At 51.8% G+C, this 12,143-nt stretch overlaps 1 long non-coding RNA gene across 2 annotated transcripts in view; it reads right to left on the bottom strand.

Annotated features, from left to right (window-relative positions):
• LOC140003550 (uncharacterized) overlaps positions 1-7,779 on the bottom strand; it is a 30,253-nt gene extending 22,474 nt beyond the window's left edge. The window contains exon 1 of one of the 2 annotated variants that reach the window (XR_011812417.1): positions 7,498-7,779. This is a non-coding gene — a long non-coding RNA (uncharacterized lncRNA). The remainder of the gene's footprint in view (positions 1-7,497) is intronic. The other variant, XR_011812416.1, reaches the window with a different exon arrangement.
• Between the last annotated feature and the right edge of the window lie 4,364 nt (positions 7,780-12,143).

The following is a 12,143-nucleotide window of genomic DNA, read 5'->3' as shown; positions in this document are numbered from 1 at the left end:
AAACTTGAAAACTGTTTTGGTATTAAGAATCTTTGAGTAGAATGACTTTTTATAAGAAAATACAAGCTTTCAAATCTTCCGTAAAATTGGAAGTCAAAAACACATTGTATTTCTCCACAAAGGGAATGCTGTTTCCGTAGTGCACCTGCAGATTTCCTCATTACAGGCAGAAGCCCGTTCCCCGATTTTCTTTCTGACTACACAAAGATTCCTGTGCTGGCATCAGAATTAATTGTTGTCTGCTTTTACACCAACAATAGAATTCATTGCTCCAAGTAAACATATTTTTCTAAATGGACTGGGCTGACGTTTTACTGCCAAGAAGCTAGTTTTCTGTGGTGAAATAGTCATATTAGATCTTTTGTTTTGTTAAAGGACAGTATTTCATCATTAAAGCTTGATTTTTTTTAACCCTTTCCTCCATGCCAAAAATCAATTTTATACAATGTTTTGAAGGGGTTTGCTGTTTTTCATTAAAAAGTGACGCTTCCAGGCTTTTTATATATGAAGATTTGCGCTTAATTAGGGTTTTCTTGCTCTTTATGTAGAAATATTTCTGTATCCTTGATTTATTTTGTAATACCATTTATGTGTCATGATTTCCCCTGTCCAAGCATGACACCTGGTGATTTGTGCCTTTTGCTTCAGTCTGTCTGAATGTAAAACTGTTTTGTTTGTTGTTTTGTTTTTTTTTTTGCAAAGTTTCATGGTATATGATGACTTTATTTCTTCATCTAAGAAAATATGCAAGGCCTTAACTGAAAGGATTACTTCTTATTCTCAGTCAGAGTGGCTGATCAAGAAAAGAAGCAATATTTTAAACATTAATTAGTACAAGAACAGAAGCAGTATTAACCAGTGGCTACTTGTATTTTTGCACCTAAATATGTATGGAGTGAACCTTAGTAAACACCTGGAAGTGCCACCTCAGAGTCTTTGCAAGAACTTGTAATTCTTTTTGAGAATGTCTTGGGGGGGGGGAGAGGGTAGGAACAGTATCCATTTTCTCTGTTCTACTTACCTGGTTAGCTATGGTTTAAAAAAAAATCACTCTCAAAGTATTGTGTAGTCCTTATTCTGCTGCAAGTTGTAACCACTTGTGTGGACTCGTCGAATCAATTTTAGGGGAAGCACTGTTTGGGCTTGGGTATTTTTAGAAAGCAGAAGCATCACCTTTTTCCATAAACAGGTTTCTCAGTGTAGTATTTTTATTTCTGTTGTGTGGGTGTTTTTGAAGACTGTACTAGTGTGCTGCAAAACTCAGGCTTTAATTTCAATTTAATAAAATTTGAACTGGAAAGTTTGCTTTGAACTTTTAGATTATCAGATTTTAAATGTATTGCAGAGGTTCACTTCTGCTATTCTAGCATGATTTAACATGATTAAATGATAGTTTGATAGTAGTTGAATACACGTGTATACGTGTATAGTTGATTAGAAAACTTGTTTGAAGAACCTGAACAGACACATATTTAGGTATCCTGAAAGACATAGAAAGACCTTTTAGCTTGACTATAACTGACCTAATGTGATAGTCAGGATGAAAAACCACAGCAGTGGCAATGAAGTATTGCTATGAAGTGTGTGTGTGGAGTTCTGCCTGTAATAGCAGCATTGATGACATCTAGCAAATACTAACGAGCAGCAAAAGTACTGTAAGGAATACAGCAAAAGTCTGACTGGTTAAGCTAGATGAAAAAGAAAAAAAAAAAAAGGATCAGACTAGCTTCATGGTATTTATTTTATCTGGAACAGGATGTTGGAAGAGTTTGAGGACCCTCGGGACATGGAACAGCCGGCCCCCACACCGCCCATGGCTGGGCACGCAGTCTCCGGGATCGCCGTCCCCGAAACTCACGAAGTCGGCCCTGGACCCCAGTGTGGCTAGCACACACGTTGCCCAGGACCAGAGCCCAGGGGTTTGGGACGGCTGGCCACTGCTCCGCACGGAACCGAACCCCGCGGTCTCCAGGACAGCCAGTCCCTAAGCCGGTGGACGACAGCCACCCGATTCACGGCAAGGCCGACACCCACACTGCTCGTGGCCAGACACCTGTTTTCAGGGATCGCCGTCCACGAGCCGCTCAAGGTCGGCTCCATTCACTGGTGCGGCTAGCACACACGTCGCCCAGGATCGGATCCAAGGGGCTCCAGAATGCCGGCCCTAACATCGGCGGTGGCTGGACACCAGTGTCCTGGGATCGCCGTCCAAAAGCTACCCGAGATGGCACCTGGACCCTGGTGCGGCTAGCATACACGTTGCCCAGGACAGGATCCCAGGTGTTCCGGACGGTCGGATCCCACGCCTCCGCATGAAGGCAACCGGGAGCTCGTGAAGACCGGCCACCGCTCCAAACGGGACCCAAACTTCGGTCTCCAGGACAGCACATTCCCGAGCCGGCACACGACAGCCTCCGGCTTCCCGGCATGGCCGACCCCCATGCCGCTCATAACCGGACATCCATGTCCTGGGATCGCCATACCCCAGTCGCCCGACGTCGGACCCGGATGACGTAGCGGATAGCACGCATGGTGCCCAAAATCGGATCTTAGGGGCTAAGGACGGTGAAATCCCGTGCCTCCGGATGGAGGTAACTGGGAGCTCGGGAAGGCCGTCCGCCGCTCTGCACGGGACCGATCCACTTGTCTCCACGACGGCTGTCCCCGAGCCGGCAGACGACAACCTCTGGCTTCCCGGCATGGCCGGTCCCTACGCTGCTTGTGGCCGGACACTAGTGTCCTGGGATTGCCGTCCAGAAGCTGGCCGAGATGGCACCAGGACCCCAGTGCGGCTAGCACACACTTCGCCCAGGACCAGAGCCCAGGGGTTTGGTACAGCCAGGCGCTGCTCCGCATGGGACAGAACCCCCCGGTCTCCAGGACAGCCAGTCCCCAAGCTGTCGGACGACAGCCACCCAATCACAGCACGGCCGAAACCCATGGCGCCCGAGGATGGATCCCCGGGACACAGTATAACCAGCCCTCGCGCAGCCCGTGGCCGAACTCCCGCACACGAGACCGCCGTCCCCGAGGCGCTCAAGGTCGATCCCGGACCCTGGTGCGGCTAGCACACACATCGCCCAAGACCGAAGCCCAGGGGCTCGGGAAGGCCGTCCGCCGCTCTGCACGGGACAGAACACCCCGGTCTCCGGGATGGCCAGTCCCCGAGCCTGCGGACAACAGCCTCCCGCTTCACGGCACAGCCGGCACCCACGGTGCCCGAGGACGGACCCTTGGAACACAGGAAAGCTGGCCCCCATGAAGCCCGTGGCCCAACTCCCACAAAATGGGACGACTCTCTCTGAACCAGTTGAGGTTGGCCCCGGACACCGGTGCAGCTAGCACACACGTCGCTCAAGACCGGAGCCCAGTGGTTCGGGACAGCAGGGCACAGTTCCGCACGGGACAGAACACCCTGGTCTCTGTGATGGCCAGTCCCTGAGCCGGTGGATGACAGCCTCCCGCTTCACGGCACGGCCGGTGCCCAAGGATGGACCCCCAGAACATGGGAAAGCTGGCCCCTGCACAGCCCATGGCCGAACTCCCACACACGGGACCACCATCCCCAAGCCGCTCTAGGTCGGCCCCGCACCCCAGTGTGGCTAGCACACGCATCGTACAAGACCATAGCCAAGGGGCTCAGGATGGTCGGATCCCGCGCCTGCGGATGGAGGACACAGGGAACTCGGGAAGGCCGGCCACCGCACCACATGGGACAGTAACCCCATCTTCCATGACAGCCAGTCCCCGAGCCGGTGGAAGACAGCCTCCCGCTTCACGGCATGGTCGGCACCCACAGCGCCTGAGGACGGACCCCCGGAACACGGGACAGCCAGCCACCGCACAGCCCGTGGCTGAACTCCAGCACACGGGACCGCTGTCCCCGAACCACTCGAGGTCAGCCCAGGTCCCCAGTACGGCTAGCACACAAGGCAAACAATACCGGAGAGCAGGAGCTCGGGACGGTCAGATCCCGCACCTCCAGATGGAGGCAACCGGGAACGTCTGCAGCTCCGCACAGGACCGATCCGCTGGTCTCCGGGACAACCAGTCCCTGAGCTGGGCGGAAGATAGCCTCCCGATCACGGCATGGCCGACATAGACGGCGCCCGAGGACGGACCTCCCGGGACACGGGACAGCCCCCACGCAGCCCGTGGCCCAATTCCTGCAACTGGGACTGCCGTCCCCGAGCCGCCCGAGGTCAGATCCGGACCCCGGTGCGGCTAGCACACACGTCACCCAAGACCAGAGCCCAGGGGCTCAGGACCGCCGGCTGCCGCTCCGCACAGGACAGAATCAGCAGTCTCCGGCTGGGCCAGTCCCCGATCCACTAGAGTTTGGCCCTGGACCCTGGTGCGGCTAGCACACACGTCGCCCAAGACCGGAGCCCAGGGGCTCGGGACAGTCGGATCCCGCGTTTCCGGAAGGAGGCAACCGTGAGCTTGGGAAGGATGTTGGCTGCTCCGCACGGGACCTATCCGCTGGTCTCCAGGACAGCCAGTCCCCGAGCCAGCGGACAAAAGCCTCCCGATCACGGCACGGCCGGCACCCATGGCACCCAAGGATGGACCCCAGGAACACGGGACAGCCGGCACCCGTTCAGCCTGTGGCTGAACTCCCGCACACGGGACCACGTCCAAGAGCTGCTTGAGGTTGGCCCCGGACCCCAGTGCGGCTAGCACACACGTCGCCCAGGACTGGAGCCCAGGGGCTTGGGACCGCTGGCTGCCGCTCCGCACAGGACAGAACCGCCAGTCTCCGGGACAGCCAGTCCCCAAGCCGGCAGAGGACAGCCTCCTGCTTCACTGTACACCAACCCCCACGCCGCTTGTGGCCGGATACCCATGTCCTGGGATCGCCGTCCCCGAGCCGCCTGACGTTGGACCCGGACGACAATGCGGATAGAACACATGGCGCCCAAGACCGGAGCCCAGGGGCTCGGGACGGTTGGATCCCGTGCCTCCGGATGGGGGCAACCAGGAGGTCGGGAAGGCAGGCCGCCGCTCTGCGGGAGAGAACCCCCGGTCTCCGTGACGGCCAGTCCCCGAGCCGGCAGACCACAGCCTCCCGCTTCATGGCACGGCCAGTACCGACGGCACCCAAGGATGGCCCCCCAGGACACGGGACAACTGGCCACCGTGCCTCCAGAAGCCGGCTCCCAGGATCCCGGGAAACCTGGGCCTCATGAGCCTGAGGACGTCCACCCCAGGTAAAGGGACAGCTGGGCCCCCTTGCCACCCGAAACTTGCCCCCTCGGGGCTTGGGACTGCTGGCCGCCAGGCTGCCCAAGGCCAGTTCTCTGGGCCCTGGGAATGCTGCCCCCCCATCTGCCCGAGGACAGACCACGGGGCAGCCAGCCCCCGTGCCACCCATTGCCGGACTCCCTGGCCCTTTGACATCAGCCCCCGCACCGCCCGAGGCCAGAACCCAGAAGATCAGGACAGCCGCCTCCCGCCCCTCCAGAGGTAGGCAACCTAGAGCTCAGCACGGTGGCCGTCCCAGAGTCCGGGGGTCCAACAACTATACGACTTATATCAAAAAGATGAAGAGCAAAAGAATACAAGGACAGCTAAATCTCAGGGCATAAGGAGGCTACTGAAAACAGGGAGGCATCCTTTGAAAAAGTTTTATTATGTAACTACTGAAAAGAGAAAAGATTGCAAAACAACATGGGAATGTACTAACAATATGGGAAGCCAAAACCAGCCTGAGTACCAACTTGCAGAATAGCTGCTCTTTCTCTGCTCTGTGTACACTGAAGGGCTCCTACAGAAGAAAGGTTTTTCTTGGCACAGATATCAAAGAATCCATCTCCAACTGAAATGATACAGAACAAGTTTTGACTCAGAAACAGAAGTAACAAGTCAAAAGGCTCAGGCAGCATTTCACTACGGAGTTCTCAAGGAACTCATGGATAAGCTATGTATTTAACTCTTGAAATTGTCTGAATTGAAATAGATTACTTGAAATGTGACTTATATGCCTAGACTTCTGTTTAATAAGTGTCCTAGAGAAATTGCCAGAGCAGGAATTACCATGTTAAGGAAAATAATAGGAGGTATAGTGGGAAGCGTAGATACAGGCCCCAAATCACAAATATGTGACCAAAATGCTACAGGAAAGTCCCAGACGCAGGCCCCGAATGCTACAGCTAGGCCTCAAAAGCTCAAGATGCATCCCAAAGAAAAAATGCAGACCCCAAATGTTACAGAAAAGCCCCCCAAACCCAGGCTGCAGAAGTCTACAAGCAGGCCCCAAACTGCCAACAGAAGCAGGCACCAACCACACCCAGATGCAGACCCAAACTGCCCACAAGCAGCTCCCACCCCCTCCCAAGAACTGGACTCCACCCAGACACTGGCCCCAGACCCGCCCCCCCCCCCTCCCCCAGACACAGGTCCCAAAGGTGTACAAGCAGCTCACAAGCCACCCCTTCAGAGAGGTCCCAACCCCCCGCCCCCCTCCTCAAAACATGGGACGCAGAGGTGTACAACCAACTCCCAGCTCCCTCCCTCTCAAAGGGAGGCCCCAAAGACCCCCAAATGGAGGCACCTAGAGTGTACTAGCACCTCCCAACTCCCCCAGGCACAGCCCCCCCCCCCAAACACAGGCCACAAAGGTGTACAAACAGCCCAGACCCCCCTCTGAGACCCAGGCCGCTAAAGTGTACAAGCAGCTCCCAACCCCCCTCAAATACAGGCCCAAAAAGTGCACAAGTAGCTCCCCCCCACCAGAGACAGGCCCCAAAGGCATACAACCAGTCCCCGACACCCCTGAGACACAGGCCCCAACCCCCCCCCCAGACACAGGGCCCCAAATTCTACAAGCAGCTCCCAACCTCTGCAAAAGGCAGGCCCCCTACCCTATATAAGCAGCTCCCAACCCCTCCCCCGGGAGGCCCCCAAGCCCCCCTAAACATAGGCCCCTACAGTGTACAAGCACCTCCCAACACCCCCCAGATGCAGGCCCCAAAGTTGTACAAACAGCCCCAACCCTCCCTCAAGATGCAGGCCCCTATAGTGTACAAGCAGTTCCCAACCACCCCCAGATGCAGACCCCAAAGGTGTACAAACAGCTCCCACCCCTCCCACAGACGGAGGCCCCAAGCCCCCCCAAACACAGGCCCCTACAGTATACAACCTGCACCCAACCCCTCTACCCCCGAGGCCAGCCCCAAAGGTGTAGAAGCAGCTCCAAACCTCCCCCCCCAACCCAGGCTCCAACAGTGTACAAGCAGCTCCCCCCCCCCCCACCACCTCAGACCCTCAGCAGATTCTGAGCAACGCCTACCACAGCACCACTAAAACAGAGGGGAAACACTTCAGAGCCTTGCCTTAGGGGGACCCTTACTTAGGGACACTGACTAGGCTGACGACCCTCCCGCGTTTCCTCAGCACTCTGGAGAGGATTCACCTCTCCGAGACTGCAAGAAGCAGCCACAAAAGAAAAAAAAAAAAAAAAGGCAGATCCTCAGGCACCTCACAGGCACAGCCTACCTGCTGCAATACCTCTCTTTCACTAGGTCTTCTTCAGCTCCTCACAGCTTCAATGCGGCCGGGCCAGGGCGGACCGGCACCACGCGGCGGCGGCGGGGGAAGTGGGTGGCGGGGGCGGGGGGACCGGCACCACGCGGCGGCGGCAGCGGGAGGGGGGCGGCGCAGGGCGGGCCAGCCAGAGCAATGCAGGGAGCCATCCCTCCCCCCAGACCAGAAACAGTAGTCAAAAAGTACAGAACCGGGACCCAAAACCACATGGAGCCAGGCTCCCAAACCGTACATGAGCACGAACACACACAAGCAAGAGACTGCAGGCCATGATGGCTACCATCAAGAAAAGCAGACAACATCAAGCTCTTGAGAGAGATCAGCCTTTCCAAGTCCCGCTCAGCAAGCACTGCAGAAGCCAACAACTATGGGAACAAGACCTGGTAATGGATACTATAGTACACAGAAACAACCATACACCATAGAACACATACCGGAACTGCCCTGACTGCCACACGCTGGGCTGAAAAGGATGAATCCATAGCCTCTTTACCCAGTTGTTACTGGATCCCTTTCCCCTGCTGCACTGACTTAAAAGCCATCCCCATGCACATACCACGCACATGCCAAGGTACAACCCCACCCAACACACAGACAGGGCATTTCAAGCCAAACTTAGCTTTAGGGACGGCTGGAAAGCAGAATTCCTCCTCAAGGCACACGCAGACTACGTGAGATGGGGCTCCAGGAACCTCTTCACCTGAGGAAACACGCTGCCATCAGGAACCACCGTGCCAGACAAGCTTTTTCTGCTAGAACACCCTTCTCAGATGCACTGTGGCATTCAAGTGAACTGCTTTCATGTGAATATAAAGACTGATGTTACAACCCACCTTGCCTGTGGCACCTGATGAACAGAAGAGAAAGCCACCGCAGCGCCTGGCAACCATCCCTGCACGTGCCGCTCCTTGTCGCACTCTGACTTTATCTCATATCCTCAGTCGCTTCTGTGGAGAGCCTGCCACGGCACCCGCAAAGCAAGACTGACACCTTTCATAGTCACCTTGTGCTACTTGGCCGTTCTGCTCCAACCCAGCTCATGACCAGCCCCTCTTCTTACACAGCTCTTCAGAGTACAGTTTGCTCCTTTGAGCCTGTGCGAGACACCTGTAAAAGAAAAAGAAAAGCATAGGCCGAGGCAGCATCCAAACACACAGCACAACTAGGTAAGTTACTCTCATCTGCTCCCTTACCTCTGCCTGCTTACCAGCCCCCAAGGCGTATGCTTCAATCTACCCTCTTCAAACAGCTACACCACCTCTAAAAGACAAAGAGGGGATGCTTAGAGTAACAGTGAGACCTACAACACAACAACTGCTACATCTGTTCCTCACTTACCTTGCCAGAGGCAGCTCTGGGTGTGACGTCCCAGGTTGTACACTGCGTTACCTAACCCTTACCGTAACACTTACTCTAACCCTTCTTATCCTTAACATTACCCAAATCCTTACCCTTCCCCTTTCCTTTAAACTTACCCTTAACGTTACACTTACCCTTAACGCCTACCTTAACACTTACTCTTACCCTTACCCTATCCCTTACCCTAACCCTTACATTTACACTTATCCTTACCCTTACTCTTACACTAAACCTAACTCTTACCCTTACACTAACCATAACCCTTACACTTACCCTAACCCTTACCCTTAACCTAACCCTTACTCTTACCGTTACCCTTAAAATAACCTGTAACCCTAACACTTGTACCCTTACCCTAACCCTTGCTCTTACTCTTACCCTAAACGTTACACTTACCATTACCCTAACACTTACCCAAACCCTAACGATATCCTTACCCTTACCCTTAAACTTACCCTAACCCTTACGCTTACACTTACCCTAACCTTTACTCTAACCCAAACACTTACAATAACCCAAACCCTTACCCTAACATTTACCCTTACCCTTATCCTTACCCTAACCCTAACCATTACCCTTACCCTTACCTTATCCCTTACCCTAACACTTATCCTTACCCTAACCTCTACATTTACCCTTACCCTGAACTTACCCATACCCTCTTACCCTTACCCTAACCTGTACCCTTACCCTTAACCTTATCCTTACCCTTACCATTAACCTAAACCTTACTATTACCCTTACCCTAACACGTACACTTACCCTTATCCTAACCCTTACGCTACCCATACTCTAAAACTTACCCTTACCCTATCATTTACCCTACCACTTACCCTTACCCTAATGCTTAACCTAATCCTTACCCTAACCCTTACCCTATCCCTTCTTACCCTTACCCTAACCCATACGTAACACTTACCGTTACCCTAACAATTGCCCTAACACTTACTCTTATCCTTACCCTAATCATTGCCATAACCCTAACTCTTACCCTTACCATTACCCTTAACCTTACCCTATCCCTTAACCTAACCCTTACCTTTACCCTTACCCGTAACCATACACTTATGCAAACCCATACCCTTACCTTTACCCTTACCCTAAACCTAAAGCTTACCCTTATCCTTACCCTAAACAATACCCTTACCCTAAGCCTTACGCTAACCCTTTCCCTTACCGTTACACTTACCCTTACACTTACCATTACCAATAACCTTACCCATACCCTTACACTTACCCTTACCCTAAGCCTTGCCCTAACCTTACCCTTACCCTATCCCTTCTCTATCCCTTACCCTAACCCTTAACATTACCCTTACCCTAACTCTTAACCTTACCCGTATCCTTCCCCTTCCCCTTATTCTTATCCTTACTCTTACCCTTACTCTTAATCTTACCCTTCACCTAAGGGTAATGGTAAGTGTATGGATAAGTGTAATGGTAAGGGTCCTTACCATTACAGTTAGGGTCCTTACCATTACCATAAGGGTCCTTACCCTTACCATTACACTTATCCATACACTTACCATTACCCTTACCCTAACCCTTAACCTTACCCTAACGCTTAAGCAAACCCCTACCGTAACCCTTACCCTAACCCTTCTTACCCTTATCCTTACCCTTACTCTAACCCTTACATTTACCCTTACCCTAAACCATACACTTATGCTAACCCATACTCTTACCTTTATTCTTACCCTTAACCCTAAACAATAAAAGTTAATCTTACCCTTACCTTTTCCTTTACCCTTACCCAAACCTTTATTCTTACCCTTACCCTAAACCTTACCCTTATCCTCACCTTACCCTTAACCTGACCCTTACTGTAAACATTACACCTACCCTTACCCTAACCCTTATCCTTACTCTTACCGTAACACTTACCTTAATCCTTACCCATAACCATACACTTATTCTAATCCATAACCTTACCTTTACCCTTACCCTAACCATAACAGTTACACTAAACCATACCCTAAGCCTTACAGTTATCCTTAGCTTTACCCTTACCCATACCTTTATCCTTACCCTTATGAATATCTTTACCCTTACCCTTTGCCTTACCCTTACCCTAACCCTTAGCATTACCTTTATTTAGCATTACCTTGCTGTGGTCAGCAAACTGCAGGTCTACAGCAGTGCCTGGAAAAGGTCTTGAGAGCACAGAAATGCTCACAGCTGGAAAAGGCGAAGGTGAGGAGGGGAAGGCAAGAAGGAAGGACAAAATCTGAGTGCAGGGCAGTCCCCTATCAAAATGCACTTTCTCAGGCTCATTCCAGATGACAGGACTCTCTCACTGAGGACATAACTTTAACTATCTCTTATTGAGGACAGCCTCCCTTCTTATAGCATTCGCTCTACAGCATTACTTTTCCACTAAATATTAATTGGTAAAACAACTTTGCCCACCAACCACTAACACCCAGAAACTTACGTGTCTTAACAACTGAAGAAAAAGCAGTCCCAGATGGCAAAGCGTCTCCTGAATAGTCCTTCTTTGTTCCTTCTAAACACTTTACATTCCTCCTGGCCTCATGATTGAGTCCAATGTTATCGCCAACCATGGGGCTTGTCGACCCCCATGGCCACGCTCCAACACAACACATAACAGGACTCTTTGCTTTCTCTCTTTCCAAACAAAACTAAATGTAACCCTAAATGAAATACTAAGCCTAGCTGTAATTAGGATCCTAAAAAAAAAAAAAAACATGCGTCAGGGGTTTCTCCCATCAAAAAGTGCTCCCAGTGGAAACCTTTGAGTGGACCTGAACTACCTCTGGTAGCCTTTATGCAACCTGACACACAACAGCACTCTGCATTTTCTCTCTTTCCAAACAACTCTAAATGTAACCCTAACACTAAATATGACCCTAAAAAACATGTATGTCGTCAGTTTCTCCCATCAAAAAGTGCTCCCAATGGAAGCCTTTGGGTGGACCTGAACCCCCTTTGGGAGCCTCTATGCAACCCCTCACACACCACAATTTGCAAATCTAATTGGAGCTTGTCATCACATCTTTTTGTGCAAGCAGCCATTGAGGCATTAAACAAATTGCTGTTTACAAGCAGACGTGCTCACTTAGAAGCATGTGGATTACACAGTACCTCTTTGATTATATGGATAGATTAATTGGGCTATATGGATATATTAATTAATAGATTAATTTGCCAGTTATTGCATGGTGCCAAAGGTGGTTGGCCTAGAACACCAGAGTTTTCAAATATTTCTATTTGAACAA

Source organism: Anas platyrhynchos, chromosome 13, assembly GCF_047663525.1.
Source record: "Anas platyrhynchos isolate ZD024472 breed Pekin duck chromosome 13, IASCAAS_PekinDuck_T2T, whole genome shotgun sequence".
Classification (NCBI taxonomy): Eukaryota; Metazoa; Chordata; class Aves; order Anseriformes; family Anatidae; genus Anas; species Anas platyrhynchos.
Note: the sequence above shows the minus strand (reverse complement) of the source record. Positions and strands in the feature narration are given on the sequence as shown.